Source organism: Schistocerca serialis, chromosome 3 (genome assembly GCF_023864345.2).
Source record: "Schistocerca serialis cubense isolate TAMUIC-IGC-003099 chromosome 3, iqSchSeri2.2, whole genome shotgun sequence".
Classification (NCBI taxonomy): domain Eukaryota; kingdom Metazoa; phylum Arthropoda; class Insecta; order Orthoptera; family Acrididae; genus Schistocerca; species Schistocerca serialis.
Genome location: NC_064640.1, coordinates 164,881,163 through 164,908,550, shown reverse-complemented (window position 1 = coordinate 164,908,550; position 27,388 = coordinate 164,881,163). Strand labels below are relative to the sequence as shown.

The 27,388-nt window shown below is 41.1% G+C and overlaps 1 protein-coding gene across 2 annotated transcripts in view; it reads right to left on the bottom strand.

Moving 5' to 3' along the window:
- Positions 1-27,388, bottom strand: part of LOC126469881 (uncharacterized) — a 284,993-nt gene that overhangs the window by 179,159 nt on the left and 78,446 nt on the right. The window contains exon 2 of one of the 2 annotated variants that reach the window (XM_050097209.1): positions 5,689-5,824. The exons of the other annotated variant lie outside the window; for it this stretch is intronic. The gene's annotated coding sequence lies outside the window, so the exon portion shown is untranslated. The remainder of the gene's footprint in view (positions 1-5,688; positions 5,825-27,388) is intronic. 2 annotated transcript variants of the gene reach the window in all.

Genomic DNA, 27,388 nt, shown 5'->3' with positions numbered 1-27,388 from the left:
CTATCCTTCGTCAAGTCCTCACTACGACCATCTCTATACCACCCTACTGCCGAGATATCTAATGGCCTGCTCATGCCGGCCAGCTTGTGATAGAATTCTATTGAATTCTCCGCTCTTTTTACAAATCAAGCATCTATTTGAAGCACTCGCCCTTTATCTAATCGATTGCTTGAGTGTGCGTCGTTCATAGGCCTGGATATCTCTACCAGGCGACTGTAACAAGTAGAAAGATTTATACAGGGTGCCCCAGGAGGAGTTGTCAATATTTAGGCATATGACAACAACGACCATTCGAAGCAAAAAGGTCTAGTAAACATGGCTCTAAAACTCATATCTTAAGAACTATGAGCACTTCTTCATCTTCGGTACTGGGAAACAAATCACTTGTACTGCAACTTTTTTGCTTTCCATATTTTGAAAGGCGGTAGTATGGACTAAAACGAGAAAAAAGCGCCCAGTAAACATGGTTTCTAAAGTGCATACCTTAAGATCTGTGAGCACTAGTCTATCTTCGCTACTGTGAAATACATCTCTTCTACTGAAGAAGTGCCCATAGCTCTTAAGATTCGCATGTGAGAGCCCATTTTTATTAGAATTTTTTTCTTGTTTTGTTGCACACTACTTCCCTACGTTTGCTAGACAATTTGTTCTTGTTTTGGTACATACTGCCTCCTCCCACAATATGAAAGCTTGCACTATAAGAGATTTGTTTCGCAGTATCAAAGATGAAGAAAAGCTCATAGCTTTGAAGGTATTCATTCTAGAGCACATGCTTACTAAAACGCTTCGAATGATCGTTCCTGCCACATCACTCAATATTAACCATTTCTCCTGGGACACCCAGTATGTTGCGTAAACTAGACAAGGTAGCTGTAGTGTCATATCTTGCTGTGGAACTTGAAACTTTAATTCAGGACACGAGTATGTAGAGAAACCATGGCTCAAGTTTAAAAGAATATTTGAACATGCACTGGACTGATATTATGTATCTAACATAACAGTTCGTGATATGAGGGACCCACCATGGTACATAGTCACTGCAAAGAAACTTCGAAGGAAACATATACTACTGCGTAATAGATGTAAAACGAAAAGTAGGACTATAGATAGCGTGCTGCTGAATGAAAAGCGTTTGGGTGTTATAAGCTCAGTGAGTGTGGCTCCAGTGAGTATCGTAGCAGGATATTACCGATATATCTTTCACAAAACTCAATGAAATTCTGGCCGTATGTAAAGGCAGTTAGTGGCATAAAAGTTCGCGTTCAGAGAGTGATAAACGGACGGGATAATAACTGAAATTGAAGGTAACAAAACAAAGGCAAAGATGCTTAAATCCGTTTTCAAATGATCCTTTATAAAAAAAAAAGGAGGAATATTGCCCCAATTAATGATCCTATAATACAAACATGAGTGAAATAGGTATTAGTGTCAGTGGCGTTGAGAAACAGCTGAAGTTAAAAGTGAACAAACCTTCAGGGGCGGATGGAATCGCTATCAGATTCTACATCGAATTTGTGGCTGATTTAGCACTCTTTTAACCATAACATACCGAAGAAACCTCGAATAAAAAACTTTGCCTGGAGATTGGAAGAAAGCACAGGTCACACTCATCTGCAAAAAGGACAGCAGAAATGATCCACAAAACTGCCGTCCAATAGCCTTAACATCGATTTATTACAGAATCTTAGAACATATTCTGAGCTCAATAAGTTATCTCGAACAAAACGATCTCCCCCATGCCAACCAGCATGGATTCTGAAAACATCGATCATGTGAAACTCAATTCGACCTTTTCTCACATGACATCGTTCAAGGCAGTCTGGTAGACGCAGTTTCTTGAAAGGCATATCACTCAGTGCCACACAATACGCTTTTTATCGAAAGTACGATCATATGGGGTATGTATATTTGCATGACCACTCTGATATTCAGACTTATGTGTGTGGCAGAGGGTTGATCGAATCACCTTCGGACTATTTCAATGCCGCTCCACTCACGGACAGGGCGTGAGAAAAATGAACATTTAAATTTTTCCGTACTACCTCTGATTTCTCTATTTTATTCTGGTGGTCATTTCTTCCTACGTAGTTTGGCGTCAATAAAATATTTTCGCATTCAGAGGAGAAAGATGGAGATTTATTATGTGTTATGTGAGCCTGTGAGTAAATGAGAGTGTGTGTGTGTGTGTGTGGGACATTCGTCAAATTTCAATATTGCATTATACACCGTCTTAAGTAACGTGCAAGAGTTACACAAGCCTGTTGTGGGGAAATGATCCTAGGGGATTTACACACTTTGCTGATGACGTATGTCTAGGTGTGATTGCTATTGTAACAGTGCAGCCAGAAAGGCAGCTGGAGTAAAATCTGTATCTAAAGAATATTTCCAGAATTATTGTCTTTTCGTTTTCGTTTATTAAACATTACTATAATATTCGTATGTCAGATTGACACAAATGCGTCTGTGTGTAAGGATTGGTGCAGACCAGTTTCGGTGCGAGTATGATCACATGCGAGTATTCTGATTGGCAGTCAGTATGGTCAGCCAATCAGAATGGGCGGTTCCCGCTCGTTACCTGATAGTTATACTGGGAGTGAAGCTGGAAGAAGGAAGCCGCTCGCCAGCTTTGAACGCGGACGGTCATGTTATTAATGCCAGTAAAAATAATGTGTAAGATGAAGAATTACTTAGTGTTTGAGTTATTGGTGAGCTAAGTTGATAGCAGTTCTTGGTGAGGACTGCTTGGCGAAATTTCATAGATTTTGACTAAATCTGTTGGACAGATATTCGCTTGTGAAATATTGGCCTCCATGGAATCCACATGGCATGTTTCAGTATTCAACTACAGAGCATTTTTGGCGAGCAGTTTCTTTCTTAGAAATCCACAAGAAGCACCGAATGTAATAACTCATATTAGTGGTGAAATTAATGACTGTGAAAAGTTGTTTTATTTGGGTCGAGTTTGGACAGATTTCTGGCTGCTGTGCGTGTGAAATGTGTGTATGAATTGTGAACTAGAAGGAAATAGCCAGTAGTTTAAATGTGGACTGAATAGTACCTTTTTCTTTGGTTATCAAGGACAAAATAAACATTAGTGTGTGGAAATTTCGGAAATTATTTTTGAGAGGCCAATCCATTTTCTTACTGCCCGATAAAATTGGATGACAGTATTTCTGCAGAACTTTCTTTCATAACTAGAGTTACGCGGCCTCAGTAATTGTAGATATTAGGTGGTGTTTTTTTATCAACGCTGCTTTTGCATCATCACGTGTGTCACCTCAGTGTATACTTGTAAACAGAAATAGTTAGATTTGAGTAAGCTGCCAAGAATCACTACAGTCTGAAGCAAACCAAGCGCTGTATCATGTGTGAGATACAGAGGCGAGCGAGTGTTCCGGGACCTACCTCAGGTCACTGCTAGTAGCGCCACGGTAACTTTAAACGCGTCTGCGCGTAGCGAGCAAGTATTGCACCACAATTAAGTATGAAATTAAAAATCAAAATTTATGTTTAAAACTTTGTTAAAATATAGTTTAACGTTCCAAATATCAAGTCTTTATGTTCTAGACTTAATAGTTTACGTAAAAATGTCGTTTTAAGAGAAAAGTAAGTGGTGCTAAATAATGAGGCTAGAAAGCCAGAATTTCGTCAGAGGGTGCAATTACAGCTCATAAATAAGTGGTTTTTTCCAAAACCATATGACAAAAATTAACACCGGAATCCACGTTTTAGGAAAAATGAGAGGCGCGAAATAATGGACTTTAGAAACATGAAAATTTGTTTTATGCTTCAGTTCACCCCAAAAGTAATAACTGAAAGACCACGTTAAGCTACCTCTTATAGTTTTCGAGTAATTAAGAAAAAACCAATTTTGTAACTAAAATGTATCCAATTGTTGTAGATTAGGTGCTTGTAATTTTAATGATAGAGAATTTTGGTTAAAATGGATGATAAAACATACCAATTAATAGAGATATACCACATTTGAGAGTTTTAGTATTAAATTCTAGTAAAGGTATGGTTCAGAGGTAAAGATCTAGTTCCACTATAAAAATTCTAGAAGGCAAAGTTTTCATTCTAGCGAGCTGAAACTTTTTCTGTAAGTTCAAACAACTTAACTGTATACGAATAAAAATGAAGAGGTTTCTGAAGTAATTTGTAACTATATTATTAAAGTTTATGTGCCCTAGAAAGCGTTCGTTCGGGGGTTGCTGCAGTATGCAGATAGTCGTAAACAACAGATATTCCCTCGGTCGTCCGCTCCGGCACCTATATAAACACAGCCCGAGAGGCAGTAGTTAGGTTCACTTCGCATTCAGCTACCATAAGATCCACGTCTGTTAAACGTCGGATCGCGCTCTGCCTCGGATGACGTCAGAGCCGAACCGCGACAAAGCGCGTATTTTTCGGTAAAAACGAATAGTGAACTCGCGAGGACTGTACACCGTCTCGCTTAAAATTCTGCAGAGTAACTGTTAGCGTGCCGTCCGTGTGAATTACAATTCCACGTGGCAAGTGGTGACTTTATTTCCACTTTTATGGCGGGTATTAACTTTGAACATTTTTTGCAAACTTTCATTTGAGTAATTTTAGTCAGGGCGAAAGACAGTCTGGTATGAATGTACCGTAGGGGTCGCCTCTGAACTGATAAATGTGCTGTTAGAATAGAAAAACTGTTTTCAATTGAACATAGTGAATTTCCTAGTGTTGTACGTGAGAAACTTTACGTAATACAATTTTTAACTGAAACGATATACTTTTATTTAAATCATAGTCCTGATCCCGCAAAGAAATAGGAGAATAGAAACTTTTCTTTCAGTGGGCTCGACCAGAATGTGGCCGTGTAGACTGGAAACTAAGGTCAGTATACAAAATTGTTAAGGCTTTCGTGGCCACTTGTTGACAAACTGCCTATTGGCTTCTCTCTCGGGTTCTTCGGCCGACGTTCATCTAATGTTTCCCTTCGCTTTCTGACTGACCACTAAATTAGTTGCCAGGCTTGCGTGAGTAAGACGGCGTATACAACTTATACAAACCAGTATAAAAGCAAAATTATTTCAACCCGCCGCCTCACAAGTTCTCGCATAAAATATGTACAATTAAATTAGTTTCTTTGTATTGTAGAACATTCAGTTGCAAAAAGTGGAATTTTTCTTATGTATGTGATAAAGCATTTTGGAAGCAGCTACTGAGGTAAAATGACTGCACATATTAACAACACTACATTAAGTTTGTTATGGTAGTCATCATCTACAACAGTTGTTACTATGTTTTTTTGTCCATAGCATAGTGCTTACTTTTTTGTAAGGCAAAGTAAACAACAGTAATTAACAATATTATTTAATGTGATATGTCAAGTAAGCATAGTAAGATGAAGCACTATATAGAGAATAGCATTCGACTGATAACTCATAGTCGACCAAATTTATAGTCTACTTAGGCAATGAACCACTTAGATATATATTAGGCAAATGAATCAAACTTAATTTATGATGTAAACCATGCAAACATATCCCCGTAAGAATACATCTAGTGTAACGTATATAGTGATTTGCTTAAGTATCAAGGGATAAAATAATTCTAGTTTTAGTTTAGTAGTTCATTATGTACATATACACTAAAGTGGCGTTACTCTGTTCTAATCTATTACATTCTATACAGCTAACAAATGTCTCATGTTGTACTTGCCTTTTTATTTGCAGCAGTCTTAAACTAACATTAGGTTCAAAGACTGATTAGCTTTGTGTCGCTGTGATATGGAGGCAGACCACGTAATTCGTCACGACTTGAGTAAATAGTTGCTACTCTCTTAGGTTTTTATCACCTGCAATGTCGAAAATGAGTTCGAAACTAGAAAAAGATAAAATCACAAAGTACTGCATAAAGTACCTGAATTAAATCAAAAGACAAATCAGTAATATAATTGAAAATCTCTATGTACTAAAATTATATAAGTAATTTTCTTCCTTCGAACAGATTTCCACCATGTTTGGAATGATTTCAAGTCTTGCACTAGCTTTGGGCTCGTAATACCGTTAATTTCTCCATTTGTGTGTTAAAGTTAACAAAACCACCGTATAATATAACAGTACCAGATTGGTCACTGACAAAATGGAACATATGTTTGAAGAACGTAATGATTTACCGCCAAGAGCTACTGGAAAAAATTCTGTATTGAACAACCAACTTCGGTTCATAGACCATCATCAGGTTCATAAAAACAATTAGAACATCATACTAGGTGATGCAAAATCAATGGAAAGAGACTATAAAATCCATGAATGCGGCCCTATTGTCACATAGTAATGCAAATTACATCGCCGATCATAAAATGTGAAAGATTAAGCACTCCTTCATGCTATAACGATAATCAGTATTAATGCGACGAACGAAGGCAATCTGCATATATAGCCTAGTATAGGAGCATGTAATATATGAGTACGTAGAATGCCTCCGCTCGAAGCGTTAATGCTGACTATTGATATAGCATGAAGGAGTGCACTGCCTAGCACATTTTGAGGTCGACGATGTAATTTATATTACTATCTGAAACAGTGACGAGTTCATGGATTTTATTACCTGAAGCCACTGATTTTATATCGTCTAGCATGATATTGTAAATGCTTTTATGAAACTGATGATGGTCCGTGAACCAAAACTGGTTGTTCAATAAAGAAATTTTATCAGCAGCTCTTGGCGGTAAATCATGACGTTCTTCAAATATTTACGAGCTGTGGGCACCACCTTCTAACAATATATTGGAACACATGTTAATTAATTCTTCCATCCCTGCTCGGTAGAACAACTTCATGATTATAAATGAAAATCACAAAATTGTGGATGCTTTACAGCCTTAATTTATTTCTTTAACCGGTTTTCGGCTTACAAGGTCATCATCAGACTAAAGCTAACAGCCTTAGCCTCGTAAGTCGAGAACCGCCTTACGAAATAAAATAATACTGCAAATCATGCACAACTTTGTGCTTTTCAGTTGTAAATGTAACACAGGCTGGGGTTAACTTTAACCTGAAAAATATTGTACTTACAGTTCGAATTAATTAGGATTTGATAAACTTTTAGTTAACAATTGTGCATTTAGGTATGTTCCTCTTTGAGGAGAGAACAAGGAATGAGGTAGTTAGAATACGAGTACTTTGTAACCGCGCTAATTTCGGGTAATTCTTCTCTGGACGTGTCATGTATACACAATGAGATTCAAATTTATTACAAGTGGCGTCGATCATTGCAAATAAAGATCAGGTGAGCCCCGATTTAAATTTTCAGGACCCTTCTGTTTAACAGACAGACCTGGTCACGGAATGAGGTCTTAGGACGTTCTATTCCGGGAACCTCACCTACCAGCCGACCCGAGCTGCTTCTTTTTCTTGTATTGTTTCCCTCACGAGGGACAGGCGACGCTGACAAGATCGGAGGCGTTAAAAAGGCCAGAGGAGCTTTCGTCTCCCGCACTTTGTTTTTCTGCATGGAAGACGTAGCACGTTAAGGCGGCCGAGTGGAATTGACCACAAAGAACTTTTGCTTCAATAACTGTGAAGTTCGCGGGATGCTGTGTTGTGATGGGAACAACCGAAAGCAAACAATCGATTCAAATGTACAAATGTGTGTGAAATCTTATTGGACTTAACTGCAAAGGTCATCAGTCCCTAAGCTTACACACTACTTAACCTAAATTATACTAAGGACAAACACTCACACCCATGCCCGAGGGCGGACTCGAACCTCTCCCGGGACCAGCCGCACAGTCCAGAAACAATCGATTGAATCAGTTGTTAAGAAACAGTCGAATCACTCTGTTGTAGCTTTACGTTTCGGTTCAACTATTCATCCATTCTTTTGAGTGAAACCAGTGTATGGGAGCAACCGAATAAAAACAGTCGATCCGTTGCGTTGTAGTATTGCGTATTGACTGAATTATTCGTTCTTTCTTTTCTACATCTACATCTACATCCATACTCCGCAAGCCACCTGACGGTGTGTGGAGGAGGGTACCTTGAGTACCTCTATTGGTTCTCCCTTCAATTCCAGTCTCGTATTGTTCGTGGAAAGAAGGATTGTCGGTATGTCTCTGTGTGGGCTCTAATCTCTCTCATTTTATCCTCATGGTCTCTTAGCGAGATATACGTAGGAGGGAGCAATATACTGCTTGACTCCTCGGTGAAGGTATGTTCTCGATACTTCAACAGAAGCCCGTACCGAGCTACTGAGCGTCTCTCCTGCAGAGTCTTCCACTGGAGTTTATCTATCATCTCCGTAACGCTTTTGCGATTACTAAATGATCCTGTAACGAAGCGCGCTGCTCTCCGTTGGATCTTCTCTCTCTCTTCTATCAACCCTATCTGGTACGGATGCCACACTGCTGAGCAGTATTCAAGCAGTGGGCGAACAAGCGTACTGTAACCTACTTCCTTTGTTTTCGGATTGCATTTACTCAGGATTCTTCCAATGAATCTGCTTTACCGACGATCAACTTTATATGATCATTCCATTTTAAATCACTCCTAATGCGTACTCCCAGATAATTTATGGAATTAATTGCTTCCAGTTGCTGACCTGCTATATTGTAGCTAAATGATATGGGATCTTTCTTTCTACGTATTCGCAGCACATTACACTTGTCTACATTGAGATTCAATTGCCATTCTCTGCACCATGCGTCAATTCGCTGCAGATCCACCTGCATTTCAGTACAATTTTCCATTGTTACAACCTCTCAATGTACCACAGCATCATCCGCAAAAAGCCTCAGTGAACTTCCGATGTCATCCACAAGGTCATTTATGTATATTGTGAATAGCAACGGTCCTTCGACACTCCCCTGCGGAACACCTGAAATCACTCTTACTTCGGAAGACTTCTTTTTCAAGTGAAACAAGGCTGTAGTTTTTCTGTCTGCTCAATCACGCATTCGGTGTTTCAACTGAACTCTTTGGTTACTGAGCTATCCGTTCATTCATCCAAGTGAAACAAATCTGTTGTGCTTCCATTAGTTGAAGTAAAGCAATAGAATATACAACCGGGGTACGCATGCACGGGATAGTCCTACCTACCCCCGGCGAAAAGTAGCAGGTATAGTACACTGACCGAGCGAGGTGGCGCAGTGGCTAGCACATTGGACTCGCATTCGGGAGGACGACGGTTCAATCCCGCGTGCTGCCATCCTGATTTAGGTTTTCCGTGATTTCCCTAAATCGCTCCAGGCAAATGCTGGGATGGTTCCTTTGAAAGGGCACGGCCGACTTCCTTCGCCGTCCTTCCCTAATCCGATGAGACCGATGACCTCGCCGACTGGCCTCCTCCCCCAAACAACCCAATTAGTACACTGAAGCGCCAAAGAAACTAGTACAGGCACGCGAATTCAAATACTGAGGTATGTATGTAAACAGGCAGAATACGGCGCTGTGGTCGGCAACACCTATCTAAGACAACTGTCTGGCGCAGTTGTTAGATCGGTTACTGCTGTTACAATGGCAGGTTATCAAGATTCAAGTGAGTTTGAACGTTGTGTTATAGTCGGCGCACGAGCGATGTAACACAGCATCTCCAAGGTAGCGATGAAATGGGGATTTTCCCTTACGACCATTTCACGAGTGTCCCATGAATATCAGGAATCCGGGAAACACCTAATCTCCGACATCGCTGCCGCCGGAAAAACATCCTGCAAGAACGGGACCAACAACGACTGAAGAGAATCATTCAACGTGACAGAAGTGTAACCCTTCCGCAAATTGCTGCAGATTTCAATACAGGGCCGTCGACAACTATCAGCGTGCGAACAATTCAACAAAACATCAGCGATATGGGCTTTCGGAACCGAAGGTCCACTCGTGTACCATTGATGACTGAACGACACAAAGTTTTACGCCTCGCGTGGCCCCGTCAACACTTACAGTGGACTGTTGATGACTGGAAACATGTTGCCTGGTCTCGTTTCAAATCGTATCGAACGGATGGACGTGTACGAGTATGGAAACAACCTCATGAATCAAAATCAAATGGCTCTGAGCACTATGGGACTTAACTTCTGAGGTCATCAGTCCCCTAGAACTTAGAACTGCTTAAACCTAACTAACGTAAGGACATCACATACATCCATGCCCGAGGCAGGGTTCGAAACATCTGAGGTCATCAGTCCCCTAGAACTTAGAACTGCTTAAACCTAACTGCCGGCCGCGGTGATCTCGCGGTTCTAGGCGCGCAGTCCGGAACCGTGCGACTGCTACGGTCGCAGTTTCGAATCCTGCCTCGGGCATGGATGTGTGTGATGTCCTTAGGTTAGTTAGGTTTAAGTAGTTCTTAGTTCTAGGGGACTAATGACCACAGCAGTTGAGTCCCATAGTGCTCAGAGCCATTTGAACCATTTTTAAACCTAACTAACCTAAGGACATCACATACATCCATGCCCGAGGCAGGATTCGAACCTGCGACCGTAGCGGTCGCGCGGTTCCAGACTGAAGCGCCTAGAACAGCTCGGCCACTTTGGCCGGCAGCACTTCCTCAAACATTAGCCGAGTCCACCATGCCACGTCGTGTTGCGGCACTTCTGCGTGCTCGCGGGAGTATTTCACAGACATGGAGAAGTACTATTCGCATTTAAGTATTGGAACTTGTATTGTTATTTCAGTTTCCCAGTTAAGCCTATCACACCACCCACTTGACGTACGTAGTAGCCTCCTGGGCCCCTCTCAGTGAGCGACATGTTACGTCACTTTCTGCGACGCTGTCCAGGATAGCAGGAACAGCAGAGGTGGCGCGCATTACTCGCTGTCTGCAGCCTTCTATCAACAGGGCCGCTCGCGACCTGCTGTGGCAGCGAGAGGAGGGGGGGGGGGGGGTGAGGGATAATGGGAAGAGGGAAGGGGGTGAGGTTAATGTAGTAAGCCTCCGCTCATATGAAGCAAATATCGGCACATCTGTTGGCTTTCACATCTCCTACAGTATCCAGTATTGGTATACCGGGTGTTTCTTAATGTGATCACGTAAAATGACGTCCCCTCAACAAACTAATATTTTTAGAAATATAATTATTCCGTGAAATAAGATACAGTTTTTGTCTCTAAGGAAGTTCACAACCCTAGTCATGGTTCACGTATAACCGAAAACCTGAAAAAGTATGAAATCATTCAAACACAGTGGCTGAGTGAAAACATACATGTAACAGACATAACCGTCACGGACTTGTGCTAGTCGGTCGTCTCACTTTAAATGGAACCACTCAAAGCCTGGGGAGTGAGAGAAAAATAGTCGTATAGCTGGCGTGGCCGCAGACTCTAGTGTCATTCGGTTGTTTCATTCTACTGAAAAAAATCGTCTGAATGAAAGAACAATCGACTGGAGAATCGATTACTAATGTGTTTAATGTGTTGCGGTGCTTGTAGGCAGGATATGTTTATCACTTACAGTACGCAGAAAATTGTCTGCATGACCATAGCAAGTACACAGTCAAGCAGTTTCACCCCAGGCTGGCTTTATAACTCATTTCTTCTTTCAGAACTTACTACGTTGCTCCTATCTGAATTTAATCAACAGTAGCACAAGATCAAGCTGCTTTTATCGTGCTTGTCACAGAGGTAATTATTTTACTCTGTTAGGAGTATTATTTTAATTGGCTGAATCAGTTCAAAAGTAGTTTGCTTTTGAAAACTTCATTCAAGCCTTCCCCAGCCGTAACTGCAATGTTAATCACTGGTGTAGAAACTTGGAATACGTGTCCCGGTAAAAAATGTAGCAGCTGTGTTTCATTTCACTTTCTGTTATTGTCGACATCTTTCCATCATTATTAATTTGTTATGGGAGATATAATCACTGCAGAAGGGAGCATTTCAGTCATTAGACTACTACTGGTCATTGAAATTGCAACGCAATGGAGGGAGCGTGGGACGAACTTTAAATAGCCGGCCGCCGTGACCGAGCGGTTCTAGGCGCTTCAGTCTGGAACCGCGCTGCTGCTACGGTCGCAGGTTCGAGTCCTGCCTCGGGCATCGATGTGTGTGATGTCCTTAGGTTACGTAGGTTTAAGTAGTTCTAAGTCTAGGGGACTGATGACCTCAGATGTTAAGTCCCATGGTGCTCAGAGCCATTTGAACCATTTTTGAACTTTAAATTCGCATGCTGGGATACACAAGTGATTAGCATACCAGGGTAGATGCACACAGTAGGGGTAACGCCATTTACATACTGCATACGAGTAAAGACTACGCAGTGGCTTTCACCTTCATAATGCTCTTCTGAATGTACACTATGGCCATTAAAATCGCTACACCAAGAAGAAATGCAGATGATAAACGTGTATTCATTGGACAAATATATTATACTATAACTGACATGTGATTACATTTTCACGCAGTTTGGGTGCATAGATCCTCAGAAATCAGTACCCATAACAACCACCTCTGGCCGTAATAATGGCCTTGATACGCCTGGGCATTGAGTCAAACAGAGCTTGGATGGCGTGTACAGTTACAGCTGCCCATGCAGCTTCAACACGATACCACAGTTCATCAGGAGTAGTGACTGGCTTATTGTGACGAGCCAGTTGCTCCGCCACCATTGACCAGACGTTTTCAATTGGTGAGTCATCTGGAGAATGTGTTGGCCAGGGCAGCAGTCGAACATTTTCTGTATCCAGAAAGGCCCGTACAGGACCTGCAACATGTGGTCGTGCATTATTGTGCTGAAATGTAGGGTTTCGCAGGGATCGAATGAAAGTTAGAGCCACGGGTCGTAACACATCTGAAATGTAACGTCCACTGTTCAAAGTGCCGTCAATGGGAACAAAAGGTGACCGAGACATGTACCACCCATACCATCACGCCGGGTGATACGCAAATATGGCGATGACGAATACACGCCTCCATTGTGCGTTCACCGCGATGTCGCCAAACACGGATGCGACCATCAAGACGCTGTAAACAGAGCCTGGATTCATCCGAAAAAATGACGTTTTGCCAATCGTGCACCCAGGTTCGTCATTGAGTACACCGTCGCAGGCTCTCCTGTGTGTGATGCAGCGTCAATGGTAACCGCACCCAAGGTCTCCGAGCTGATAGACCATGCTGCTGCAAACGTCGTCGAACCGTTCGTGTAGATGGTTGTTGTCTTGCCATCGTCCCCATCTGTTGACTCAGGGAAACTTTCTTCATGTCAGCACGTCGTAGGCGTCGCCACCGGCGCCAACCTTGTGTGAATGTTCTGAAAAGCTAATCATCTGCATATCACAGCATCTTCTTCCTGTCGGTTAAATTTCGCGTCTGTAGCACGTCATATTCGTGGTGTAGCAATTTTAATGGGCAGTAGTGTAGTTTGTTTGTGAAATCATGTTATTCTTTGTGTTTGGCGGAGAAATGTCTACCACCACGGGTCAGTACTCAACGCGGCAATATCGTGGCCCATCGAGTAGGCGATTTGTCGTTCCGCTACACAGGGTGATTCAAAAAGAAGAACAGATTTCAGCTGTTTATTACAGACAAATTATGAAAGATAGAAGCACATTGCGCATGTCACTGTATGGAGGTAGGTTCAAAGTTTTGACAAAGCTGCGGTGTTATTTGTTTGTACAACACGGCAACTACACCATAGGAGAAATCATTTTGTGTGTTAGAATCTGCGCGATGTCAATCCATTGTTCAAGTGCAACGTGCATTCCGCCGTCGATTCAGCAAGAAGCTGCCTCTGCACAAGCAATTTATGACTGGCATAAAAAATTCTTGGAAGTTGGTTGCATATGTCAAGGGAGGAGCACCGTTCGGCCACGCCCGTCTGATGAAAATATCGAGCGGATCCAAGATCCGTTTACACGGAGCAAGCCAGGAATTTCAACTTCCTCAAATATCTTTGTGGCGTGTGTTAAACGAAGCCTGCATATGGAGCCTTACAAGTTGCACCTACTGCAGGAATTGTGGCCCGGCGACGATAACAGAAGGTACGAATTTTGCATTTCTGTTCTCCAGGATATGGAAAATCATCGTTTTCAGCCTCCCGGCCGGCCGCTGTGGCCGAGCGGTTCTGGGCGCTTCAGTCTGGAACCGCGCGACCCCTACGGTCGCAGGTTCGAATCCTGCCTCGGGCATGGATGTGTGCGATGTCCTTAGGTTAGTTAGGTTGAAGTAGTTCTAAGTTCTAGGGGACTGATGACCTCAGATATTAAGTCCCATAGTGCTCAGACCCATTTGAACCAGCCTCCCAGGTCATCAGACCTCACACCTTACGATTTTATTCTGTGAGGGTGTATAAAAGACAGAGTCTTTGTGCTACCTGTGGCAGCTACTCTTCAAGATATGAGGTATTGAATTGCTGAAACTCTCGATTTAATAAATAGGGTTCTATCGATTCGTGGAGGAATTAAATTTACTACTGTTTCAATGTTATTCGAGCAACGCATGGCGCTCATGGTGAGTGTGTGGTATAGTGTCCGTGCAAACACTTGACTTTGAACCTTCCTCTATGTAGTGACATGCACAATGCGTCCCCAAGCGGTATTAGGAAGGTCAGTTCCGATCGACTGCAAAATAGAAACTACTGTGAAAATGAAAATCGTGTTTGCAGGAGTTAGTTACAACTTCCAGCTAATTATTTACATAATCGCCGATCTGACTTAGACCTTTGTCATAGCGTTGTACCAACTTTCCAAGAACCACGCGACCGCTACGGTCGCAGGATCGAATCCTGCCTCGGGCATGGATGTGTGTGATGTCCTTACGTTAGTTAGTTTAAGTAGTTCTAAGTTCTAGGGGACTGATGACCTCAGATGTTAAGTCCCATAGTGCTCAGAGCCATTTGAACCAACTTTCCAAGATCCTCGTTATAGAAGGCAGCCTCCAGTGCTTTGCGCCAATTCTCTACGCTAGTCTACAGCTCACTGTCTGTGCCAAAAGAGGCTGTCTTCACAGCCAGCGGTTCATGTGACCAGAGATGAAACTCAGAGGGAGCTGTTTATGGGCTGAACTGTGGATTATCAAACACTTCACATCGTAAATGCAGCAGGAGCTTCTTCACTGCCCCTGCAGAATGCTGCTGAGAATTGTCTTGAAGAAGGAAGCACATGACACATATGTTATGTGGGCTGCATAGCTTCAGACGAAATTTCTCACTAGGCTCTCGTACTTGGCGGGAGACACTATTTGCTAGGCATCTTTACGTGCTCACTGTGCGCTCAGAACTGAAAAGAGTGACGTGACGTGATCTACGGGCGTACTAGAGACACTGCCCAACACATCTGTGATAAGCTTCATTCTATTTTTACAGTGGTTTCCATTCTGAGACCGATCGGAGCTTACTTTCCAATCAGTCCTCGAATCTTTCACAGTTTGTCTGTAATAATCATTTGAAACATGTTCTTTCTTTTCGAATCACCATTTATTGCTGCTTGCATTGGTCAGGATCTCACGACTGTCATGCGAATATGCAATCGATGGATTCGGGGGGGAAGGATATCAATGGCCCCGCACGGCAAGCGCCCGAGAGCACAGACATATTGTTCACTCTGCGGTGTAGCATCGTACAGCCACATCGTGTACCTTGAGATAGCAGCAAGACAAGTATTCACACAGATAGTGCGACGCCATCTGGAGCATCACAGACTGTCAAATGGCTCAAATGGCTCTGAGCACTATGGGACTTAACATCTGAGGTCATCAGTCCCATAGACTCAGAATTACTTAAACCTAACTAACCTAAAAACATCACACACATCCATGCCCGAGGCAGGATTCGAACCTGCGACCGTAGCAGCAGCGCGGTTCCAGACTGAAGCGCCTAGAACCGCTCGTCCACCGCGGCCGGCACAGACTGTCAGCACGGCGACCATTGTTGCGCAGGCAGAGAGAGACGCACCCAGTGGCAACATCGGACAGAAAAATGTCACCAGCTCATCTTCTCAGACGAGTCCCAGCTGTGCGTACTGCATCATGAGGGACATACCCGCGTGTGAAGGCTCCAAGGAGAACGAACGTGGCTAGATTGCATTTGACATCGGCATACAGGCCTAGTGACTGGTGCCATGGGATCGCAAGCCACTGTGCTCACGATATGATCACCTCTGGTTCGCATAGTCGGTAGTTTGGACAGCAGTTGTGACATTACTTACGTGTTAAGGAATGTGGCTGAGCCCTATATTCGAGGTGTCAGTGAAGTTATCTTTCGACAGACCACATGTTGCTCATGCTACCCTGTAATACATCGTTACAAAGAGGGTTCGAATGATACCCAAGCTAGCATGTCCTCTGAATCTCTCAACCATTGAAAACATGTGATTACGGTTTGCCGAGAGACTGACATGCCATCATTCGCTAGCCTCTACAGTTGATGAACTCTAACGTAGAACTGAACCAGCATAAACGACGTACCTATATCTATTATCCAAACTCAGATTGACTCTATGTCCAGCCAGATTACAGTTATTGATGCTGCCAGAGGTGGCACTCCTGTGTACCCCCAAATCGCCTTTTCCTCATTCTAAGAAAATGGCTCTAAGCACTATGGGACTTCTCGTCTGAGGTCATCAGTCCCCTAGAACTTAGAACTACTTAACTACTTAACTAACCCAAGGACACCACACACCTCCATGCCCGAGGCAGGATTCGAACCTGCGACCGTAGTGGTCGCGCGGTTCCAGACCGAAGCGCCTAGAACCGCTCGGCCACACCGGCCAGCCTTTCCACATTCTATAGTGTAAGCAAACAATAAGAAAAATTTCCTGTATAATAAATAAAAAATATTATAGGAATTTTAACAGAATTTAAATCTGACTCAGAAAGATTATCTATCCGACAAATAAAATGCAAAATAAAAAAAATACACTCTTTTTAATTGCCTTGCGCCGATAAATAAAGACAACAGGAAGAATCGGAAAAAAACAGAAGAATTTTGGTATCTTTTAGAAACAGTGATGTCAAACATACCGGAGACGAGCACAATATCTGTTTGTGAATTCAGTGCTCATATAGGTAGAGAAAACAAATTTGGAGACATAGTAGTGCATTACCCAGCTCTCAAAGGAACCAATACAAATGGTAAGAGACTAAATAGTCTGTGTCAAAATTCTCACTTGAAACTAATGTCGACCTCCTTCAGGAAGCTCCCAAGAAAAGTCAAAACATGGGCTCCTCCACACTCGATGTTGGGAGAAGTTCAGTTAGATCCTGTAGCTGTTTCTCAAAGAGGTACTAAATAAATTATGAGTTTGAAAGTAAAAAGGAGTGGTGAATTTTATTATGGTCACTGCCCCTCTAAAATTACGATTAAACTTTTACCTAATAAAATAGAACAAAAATCGAAAAAACTAGTAATATATAATACAGACAGATTTACGACAACAGAAGACTCAATTCAAAAATATCAAGATGAAATTATATCAGCTAATCATGACAACTGGCTAGAATTATCTGAAGAAATTAATAATGCTGCACAGAAAACATTTGGGCCAATCAAAAATAAAAATGAAATATGGTGGAATGAAGTATGTGAAGACGCTGTAACAAAGAGGGCAAAATGACGGAAGAAAGTGAGATGCTCGAGAAAAATTGAGCACCACGATCAATTTAAACAGCAAAAAAGGAAACAGTAAGGATAATTAGAAGAACTAAAACAGATTTTGAAGAGAAGAAACTTGTAGAAATTAAGGAAAGCTTTTCAAAGAACAAGTGTGTGTTCCGTAAATGAAAATGGGAAACTTCCTCTCCGAAAATTTCAAATAATCGATTTTTTTGTTGTTGCTTAAAACGTTCTCTCTGGTGTCTGGTTTATTATAGCTTTCATCTCAAGTTCGCCAGAAACTGCGTTATCTAGTTACAAGACGATTTGTGAAAAAGTGTCCCCGAAAAGCATTCACAGCGGGAAAAGAATAGTCGAAATCTTGGCCAATGTGGAAGCTTGTAATTTCAACGACGTTCTAAGAAATCTGGCTAGCCTGTTACAACTTTTGCACAAAAACGGATGAAAAGCGTACTGAGCGAGTAGAGCAGCGGATGACAGAAGCTGCCGTAGAGGGCCGCAGGACTACAATTCCCACGAAGAGGGTGGAGGAGGTCCTCCTTTTGGGTCTGGAAGGACTGCAGTGTGGTCCAGGGATCGCTGACTGGAGGTATGTTTAACTTAACCATTTATGTGTTTGATATTTTCTTTTAGTCTGTTACTATATAAAAGAACAGTCAAAAGTTGCACATGAATTGGCATGAATATGACACATAATATTTTGACATAATTTCAAACGTGTTAGTAGTAACTAAGCATTATGCTGTTTAAGTGGGAAAAGCTACATAGAGTAGCTACAGAAAAATAAATATAATAACTAAAAAATATCATTTGGCCATCTGGCGCACAGGTGTCTGTTCATCCAAAATCCGGAAAGGGGGGAGGGGGGGGGGGGAGTTCTGGTCTATTACACTATGCAGCATTAGTGAACACAAATTTTGCAGTTTTTAATTCTGGAACTACACTACTATACAGCACTACACTACGCAACACTAATACACGACACTGCACTACACACTACTGTACTGGATTTCTCATTTGTCTGGATCGTTAGCCCCAGCGCGCTGATGTGCAACTCAGGATTCACACCGGCTGCGCTGCTATGTCACTCAAGGTGTAGAGATCGGGAGACGGCTGTCAGAATCTCAGGAAATCTTTCCTGTTCCTCATCAACACTTATCTGCTCACTGCTTCCAGAAGGTTGTCGTAGGTGGAAGTTCTGCCGTGGTGTGTCTCGTGGGCAATGTGATCCGGGATGCCGATTACTCCACATTCACAAATGTCTGTAGTATGCTGTCGTATTTTTAGTAAGTAGCTGGGAGACAGACCACGTCCCGACAGGTAGTGTACAGCTCCCTTGGCCGGAAGGGAGTTGACATTCTTTTTATTTCTTTTATGTTAGGAAGGACCTGGTAATTTCTCCTCCCTGTTTCTGCCGTGTCCCAGATTTGTTACCGTTCTCTATCAATGCATAATAACACCAGCAGCACCTCAGACGGTGTTGTTCTATACGCGCCTGTTAGGCGCAGGAGTACACTTCTCTGTGCTCGCCGTAGAGCCTGCGCTGTCCTTACCTTTCTGACTCTATGAGCCCAAACGCTCGACCTGTAGCCCACAATAGCGAGGAAGCTTGCGTTATGGGACGTTCTTATTGCACTTAGAGGCAGCTGAAAACTTCTTTGGCCAATTGTTGCCATTATCGGACAGATGCCTGCTTCATGTGCATGAAAGTTTTGCTTTTCGTCAATGTTAATCCCAGGGTACCTTATACTTCTCTTCTTTCCATGGGTTGGTCATTTATTCTAACTGTGAGATTTCTCGTTCTTGTTAATGTTCTTTTTAGTGCCATATAAACTGTTTTGTGCGCTGCTTCTGTTAGTTTGCTTTCCCCGCACCAGTTACTTAGTCCCTCAAGACCCACTCTACTGTTTTCCCCTAATTTAGGCCTTGTGTTAGTAGATACTATAAATTTCAGAACGTCTGTGTAGGCGATGCAGCCTATAGTGTTTGTTATATCTTGAAGCTGGTCCAATAATGGCCCCATGCCTGCATCCCTGAACTCTGAACTACAAACAGAGCCCTGTGGGCAGCCTTTGCTGATGTCTTTCACAATTGTCCTTCCGGGACATTCTTATTGCACTGTCCTTCCGGGACATTCTTATTGCACCTGCCTGTCTGTGCAATAATCTCGCGGACTGTGATGGAGACACCTGGAACAGTCCATCTGTTTCACTCTTTTGAACAGGGCAGGGCACCATAAATTATCAAACACCCCAGCTATATCAGTCATTAGACGTATAACATGCTTTTCGTGTGAGGTGTTCATAGCATTCATTGCGTGATTTATCCCATCCTTGGTGGATTTCCCTTTCGTAAAACCGTACTGCAGGGGCTCATGCCTACTACATGTCTGTGATCCCTCAGGCGGCAGCATAGAAGCTTTTCCTGTACTTTGGCTGGAGCATATACCAAACAAATCCGCCTATAAGATTTCGGCTTTCTTGGGTCTTTATCTTGAATCTTTTTCAGTGCAATGATATTCAAGATTTTTCAGTTTCAGGGCACCCAGCCCTGCAAAAGACATTTGTCTAATAACACTGTTGTACATGGCACAATTTGGTCCACTGACTGACGCAACAGTTCTGCCAGTATTCTATCATGTCCTCGTGCTTTCTTCTTCTTTAGCTTCATTATTGCCAGTCTCACTTCCTCCTGGGGAAATGGCATCTGTTATTAACATTCTGGTCTAACAATTTAGAGCCAAGATTCTGATGGTGCTCTGTGTCTTCCATCGTTGTATCGTCCGGCAGCAAAGTTCTGAGTAGGTACTGGACCGATGTCTTCCAGTCTGTTGTCATTCTCCTGGTCTGTTGTCATCGTGCCGTCGGACCGCCTTAGGGTCGATTATAAAATATAGTGGGTGATCGAACCTTGTTTGCTGCAAGTTTGAATGGAAAATCCGAAACGATTGTTACCATTTGGTTCTTAATGTGTTCTTCCCATTTTCATACATTTGTTTGGCGTAGTAGTTCTTTATATTGTTGTTTGACTGTTCGATAGAAACTCAGCCTTCTTAATCGTTCTGTTTCCGCTAAGGACCTGTGGTAGTATCTCCTCGCCTGTCTTGCTCTGCGTCTTAAGGACTGTAGGGCGGAACTCTCCAGGGAATTTTAAACCCTTTTGACTTCCTAACAAATGTTGGGATCGCCTTGTCCGGCACCGTCTACAACGCTCGCACCAATTCATCCGCTTTGGCGTCAACATCAAATCCGCTTCCGTACAGTGGTTGTATCTTGAATTCTGCCTTTAAAAGTTCCCAGTTCGCTTTAACTTAACTACAAAAAAATGTAGCCCGAAACTATAAACATGTTTTTCTCGATACTTATGTTTCTCATGCTGGGGGGGGGAACATAACTTGAGAAATAAGCGTACGTAGGCGTTTGCGATACCTTCAAAAGTCTATTTTCGTTGCGTGCTTTTGTCTCAATGTTTTTGGTGAAAACATATTTGTTTCAACATGTAATGATTTTGCTAGAACTTAATAGTTTTCAATTATCTTCTGGATGCTCATAGAAAATATGTTGACAATAACTTGTGCAAAATTAGTTTGTTGTAGGTCCAATTCGAGGGCATCGAGAATTCCCGCCGCTGACCAATTTTCTGGCTACAAGAGGTCCTTCTACCTGTGCAGCGCTTACCGGAAGCGTCTGATGTGGACACAAAAATGATTTGTTACTGACGATAGTGTAGGAAATAAAATTGCACCATCAGATTTAACATCAGATTTTATTTTACCTGAAAAAAATAACTAACATCACCTATTTTTCGTGCGTTCAAAGAGGTATGCCCCGTTAAGGAACATTTAAAATTGCGAAATACTTGCAAAATATTTTGATCAGCTCCTTAATTTTTCTTCTTGAGGGAAAGCATCATAATAGATGTCTGATAATGACATGATTATTAGAGTATATTCGCCAAATAGCTACTTACCTTGAATGTGATTTGCAGAGTATCTATGTAAATGTAGGTAGATACAAGTGTAGAATATAATCAGTCGAGCTTCTTTCTGCACTTGAAAAATCAAAATCACACTGCTGATACGATCGAAAATACCTTTATTCACGACGGATTGCTTCTGATTTATAGCCATTTTCAAGTACATGCAATTACAATTTTGGCGAGAACATGTATGAATGTGAATGTTATTTATATTAAGGTAGCGGTATTGTACTAATGTCTAGATTGATGTTACGTCCATATTACGTCGTTAGTGGACTGTCTTATAACTGCCACTGTTTTAATAAGATGGTAAATGATGTCAATACGTTGAAAATAAAATATTAATCAGGATGTGACAGTAGTTTGACAGTTTCACTCTTACGATGGTGATGTTTACAAAGATTGTGCAGATGAATAGCGATATTATTTTATTAACTAAAATTTGTTATGATTGTCTTTGGTTGTTGCATATGTTACCTCCGATTTATCTATTTTCGTGTTCTAAAAATTCAATACAGTTTTTGAGGTAGTGCTTGTGTATAAATTCTGCATGTTCGTTTAATATTTCTTGTGGGTATTTTCTCATATACATATAGATTTATAATTCTTCAAGAATGTTCATTGCAAAACCTTTTGGTATTCTATGCAAAATCTGGAGTGTATTTTCGATCGTATCAGCAGTGTGATTTTGACTTTCCAAGTGTAGAAAGAAGCTCGACTGATTATATTCTACACCTGTATCTACATCTACATGGATACTCTGCAAATCACATTCAAGTGCCTGGTAGAGGGCTCATCGAACCACCTTCACAATTCTCTATTATTCCAATCTAGTATAGCGCGCGGAAAGAATGAACACCTGTATCTTTCCGTACGAGCTCTGATTTCCCTTATTTTATCGTGGTGATCGTTCATCCCTATGTAGGTCGGTGTCAACAAATTACTTTCGCATTCGGAGGAGAAAGTTGGTGATTGGAATTTCGTGAGAAGATTTCGTCGCAACGAAAAACGCCTTTCTTTTAATGATTTCCAGCCCAAATCCTGTATCATTTCTGTGATACTCTCTCTCATATTTCGAGATAATACAAAACGTGCTGCCTTCCTTTGAACTTTTTCGATGTACTCCATCAGTCCTATCTGGTAAGGATCCCACACCGCGCAGCAGTATTCTAAAAGAGGACGGACAAGCGTTGTGTAGGCAGTCTCCTTAGTAGGTCTGTTACATTTTCTAAGTGGCCTGCCAATAAAACACAGTCTTTGGTTAGCCTTCCCCACAACATTTTCTGTGTGTTTCTTCCAATTTAAGTTGTTCGTAATTGTAATACCTAGGTATTTAGTTGAATTTACGGCTTTTATGTTAGACTGATTTATCGTGTAACCGAAGTTTAACGAGTTCCTTTTAGCATTCATGTGGATGACCTCACACTTTTCGTTATTTAGGTTAACTGCCACTTTTCGCACCATTCAGATATCTTTTCTAAATCGTTTTGCAGTTTGTTTTGATCTTCTGATGACGTTATTAGTCGATAGACGAAAGCGGCATCTGCAAACAACCGAAGGCGGCTGCTCACATTGTCTCCCAAATCGTTTATATAGGTAAGGAACAGCAAAGGGCCTATAACACTGCCTTGGGGAACGCCAGAAATCACTTCTGTTGTACTCGATGACTTTCCGTCAATTATTACGAACTGTGACCCCTCTGACAGGAAATCACGAATCCAGTAACATAACTGAGACGATATTCCATAAGCACGCAATTTCACTACGAGCCGCTTGTGTGGCACAGTGCCAAAAGCCTTCCGGAAATCCAGAAATACGGAATCGATCTGAAATCACTTGTCAATAACACTCAACACTTGATGTGAATAAAGAGCTAGTTGTGTTGCACAGGAACGATGTTTTCTAAACCCAAGTTGAATGTGTGTCAATAGACCGTTTTCTTCGAGGTAATTAATAATGTTCGAATGCAATATATGTTCTAAAATCCTGCTGCATATCGACGTTAAAGATATGGGCCTGTAATTTAGTGGTTTACTCCTACCAACTTTCTTGAATATTGGTGTGACCTGTGCAACTTACCAGTCTTTGGGTACGGATCTTTCGTCGAGCGAACGGTTGTATATGATTGTTAAGTATGGAGCTAATGCATCAGCATACTCCAAGGATATTTACTTCTACGTTACTCACGTTGGCAACTGTTCTCCATTTGAATTCTGGAATGTTTATTTCGTCTTCTTTTGCGAAGGCATTTCGGAAGGCTGTGTTTAGTAACTCTGCTTTGGCAGCACTGTCTTCGATATTATCTCCATTGTTATCGCGCAGAGAAGGCGTTAATGGTTTCTTGCCGCTAACATATTTCACATACGACCAGAATCTCTTTGGATTTTCTGCCAGGTTTCGAGACAAAGTTTCGTTGTAGAAACTGTAATAAGCATCTCTCATTGAAGTCCGCTCTAAATTTCGAGCTTCTGTAAAAGATCGCCAATCTTGGGGATTTTGCGTCTGTTTAAATTTGGTATGTTTGTTTCGTTGCTTCTGCAACAGTGTTCTAACCCGTTTTGTGTACCAAGAAGATCAGCTCCGTCGTTTGTTAATTTATTTGGTATAAATCTCTCAATTGCTGTCACTACTATTTCGTTGAATTTGTGCCACATCTTGTCTATACTTATATTATTCATTTGGAATGAGTGGAGATTGTCTCTTAGGAAGGCATAAAGTGAATTTTTGTCTGCTTTTTTGAATAGGTGTATTTTTCGCTTATTTTTCTAGTATTTGGGGATTACAATATTCAGTCTCATTACGACAACCCTGTGTTAACTAATGCCGGAATCGGTTTTGATGCTCGTTATTAACTCAGGTGTTTCCACAACCGTTTCCTTTTCGCGTGGGCTCATGAACTAACTGCCCTCTCTAATGTGTTCTTTATATCCCACGTTGAAATTTCTTCCTGTTTGGCCTATGTAAAAGCTATTACAGCTGCCACATGTGATTTTATGTATTCCTGGGTTATCATATTTTAATGTTATATTGGTGGCGGAACATAATTTTATTGAAAGGTTGTTATTGGTTCGAAAGTCTAGTTGAATATTTGTGGCTTTAAAAAATGCATTAAATCTGTTGGAGATTCTACTGAGGTGGACTGTTGGTGCGTATCTTATTTTCTGTGTCGGTGACGTTTCTCGAGTTAGGCATATCTCGCTATGTATTGCATTCTGCTTTGGTGTTTTACATTTGTAGTATAATTTTATGATTATATTAGGGTCAAAATCATTTCTATAGGCTATATAACGAACTGTGTTGTTTGTTTTGAATTGTTGGTTTTTCTAATGGTAGGTTATTTAATCTATTAATCATTGAATGGAAAAATGCTAGTTTATGAGCCGTTGGATGACAGAAATTGGCATTTGTAATATTGTCAGAAGTGGTATTCTTTCTATAGATATAAAATTTGTGGCGATTATTATAAGCAACTGTTTGGTGCATCTAGTCTAATAATTATGTCCTTAATTTTCCTGCATCGAGCCATAAGCTAGAATTCTCAGCCACTCTTGAAACTCTAGAAGAAGATTTACCTTCGACTACCAAAGAAATTGAATAAGAAATTTAAACCTTAAAAAGCAATAAAGCTAGTGGAGAAGGTTTGGTTTCTACCAAAAATAAAAAAATGAGCTAAAATTAATCTTTGAGGAAATCTGGAAAACAGAAAAAAGCCAGGAGATTATACGGTAGCTTTGATACACCCACTTCATAAACAAACAAGACGTTAACAATTACAGAGGAATTTATTTGCTACCAACCGCATATAAAATATTTTCGAAGATTTTACTAAACGGGGCAGAAACACCACTGGACATTCATTTAGGTCAGCATTAAGGTGGTTTTAGAAGGGGCATATCAAGTTCTGAACGAATATATAACATGAAGTTATTCATTCACCACAGATTACTGAAATGAAAAGATATTGCATAATTTTTGTTGATTTCGCAAAGGTCTTTGATTCCATTAATAGACAAACTATAGATAAAATAATCCGGAAATTTGGTGTAAAGTTTCGATTAGCAAATTTAATTTGTGAACCGCCTACAGACATAGTAATCATAGTAAAATTTATGGGATAAATATCTCAATACTACGAAATAAACACAGGTGTTCGACGAGGTGGTGGTCTGTTAGTCATTCTTTTTCATTATGCTCTAGAAAAAATAATGAGAATTTGAAATGAACAACTGTAAGAATATAAGATTTCACCAATAAGATTAAGAAGAGGAAAGAAAAGTACTGGAATAAATTGCCTCACATTTGCAGATGACTTTGCCATACTGTTTAAAAATGTGACATCTACTGTACCATAAATTAATCTTTTAGGAGAAATAGTCAGTAGGATCAGCTTAAGAAGTTCACCAGAGAAAACCAATTTTTTTGCAAATATTGAAAATGCACTAAAATTTCTGAAAGCATATGTTAGCCAAATTGAGAAGGTTGAAAAATTTAAATATTTGAGGATCTAATCCAAGAAAATGCTTTGGGAAAATCTGCTCTAGAAAGAAGGATAAATAAAATGGGAATTGTTAAAAATATCAAAGACTTTTACAACAAAGAATTCCTGTCTAAAATGCTAAAATAAGGCTTTGCAATAAAGTAGTGAAGCCAGAATGTCTATATCCTAGCGAATGTCTAACATTAAAATATAATATTTAAATAAATTAGAAATTCTAGGAAATTACGTAGTAATGATGAAATTTATCGAAACACAGAAAATATATCAGAAGTAACGACAAAAAGAAGACTGGTACTTTTTGGACATTTATATCGAATGAAAGACAGTAGATTAACCAAAAAGATCTTCAACTATTTGTAGGATAAGAAGTCAACAGTAAGTGCTCACGAAAACGCCTACTAGCGCCGCATCCTGCCTTTTATCCATTATAAACAAGTTGATACTGAATCTGATCCCGGGTGGAATAAAAGATTCTAACACCATCCTTCTTAAGGAGACCCGTATGATATGTTACGCACAAATGGGAAAGTGATGTAAGTATACCCAGATGTATTATGAGAATTGTGGAGCATATTATTCATGTTAACTAATTTCGAGCGGTGCATCGTGTCTAGAAAACTGGGGCTATAGCCATTAGAGTATGCTATATATTTCTAATTATCCATTTCAAGTTTTAAAAATTCGTTATTTAGCAAAGTACTAGTCACTCGATCAGTCACAGACAAAAAAACCTAAGTTTATGAGCGACAGGTTGACACGAAGATGCACGGATAAGTGGCACTTGTTGTGGGTTTCCGAAAAATGTTATGCTTAATGCGCCTTCTACTAATCGAAAGTGTAAATCCAAATAGTTCAGTGATTGATTGGGGCCACTAGTTCGTGCGTAAAAGATAGTTTAGAATGCAAGTCACAAAATTCCTCCTCGAATGTACTTACATCTTCACCCATATAGTTAAAATTGTTAAAAATATCGTCGACGTATATATTGCAGTACAATACTTCTGGTGCAAAAGGGGACTTTTGCTTAAAATAACTGCACTCCATACTGTTGACGAATATGTCCGCTAGGTGCCACGCTAACCCGTATTTTGACATATACTGGGTGCAGAAAAATTGCGTCACGAAATTTTAACCCTGGCTATCTGATGCCCGTAGGAACCAAAATTGCTAATGTTGTGTAGGTCGACAACGCACAGTTTTTAAACTATGGAAACTTGGTGCCACGCGCTCCGATTGGCCGCGCGATTGCCCTGTTGTCGGATGCTCTGGATAACGCATGACCGCGAATGCTCTGCCTGCCGGAGCTCGCGATGTATCCGAGGCGCTCGGTGGTAGCGTGCCAGCCTTCCACTCTGGGGGCCCGGGGGCGAATCCGCCGGGGTCCCGACACATCCATTGTGGCTT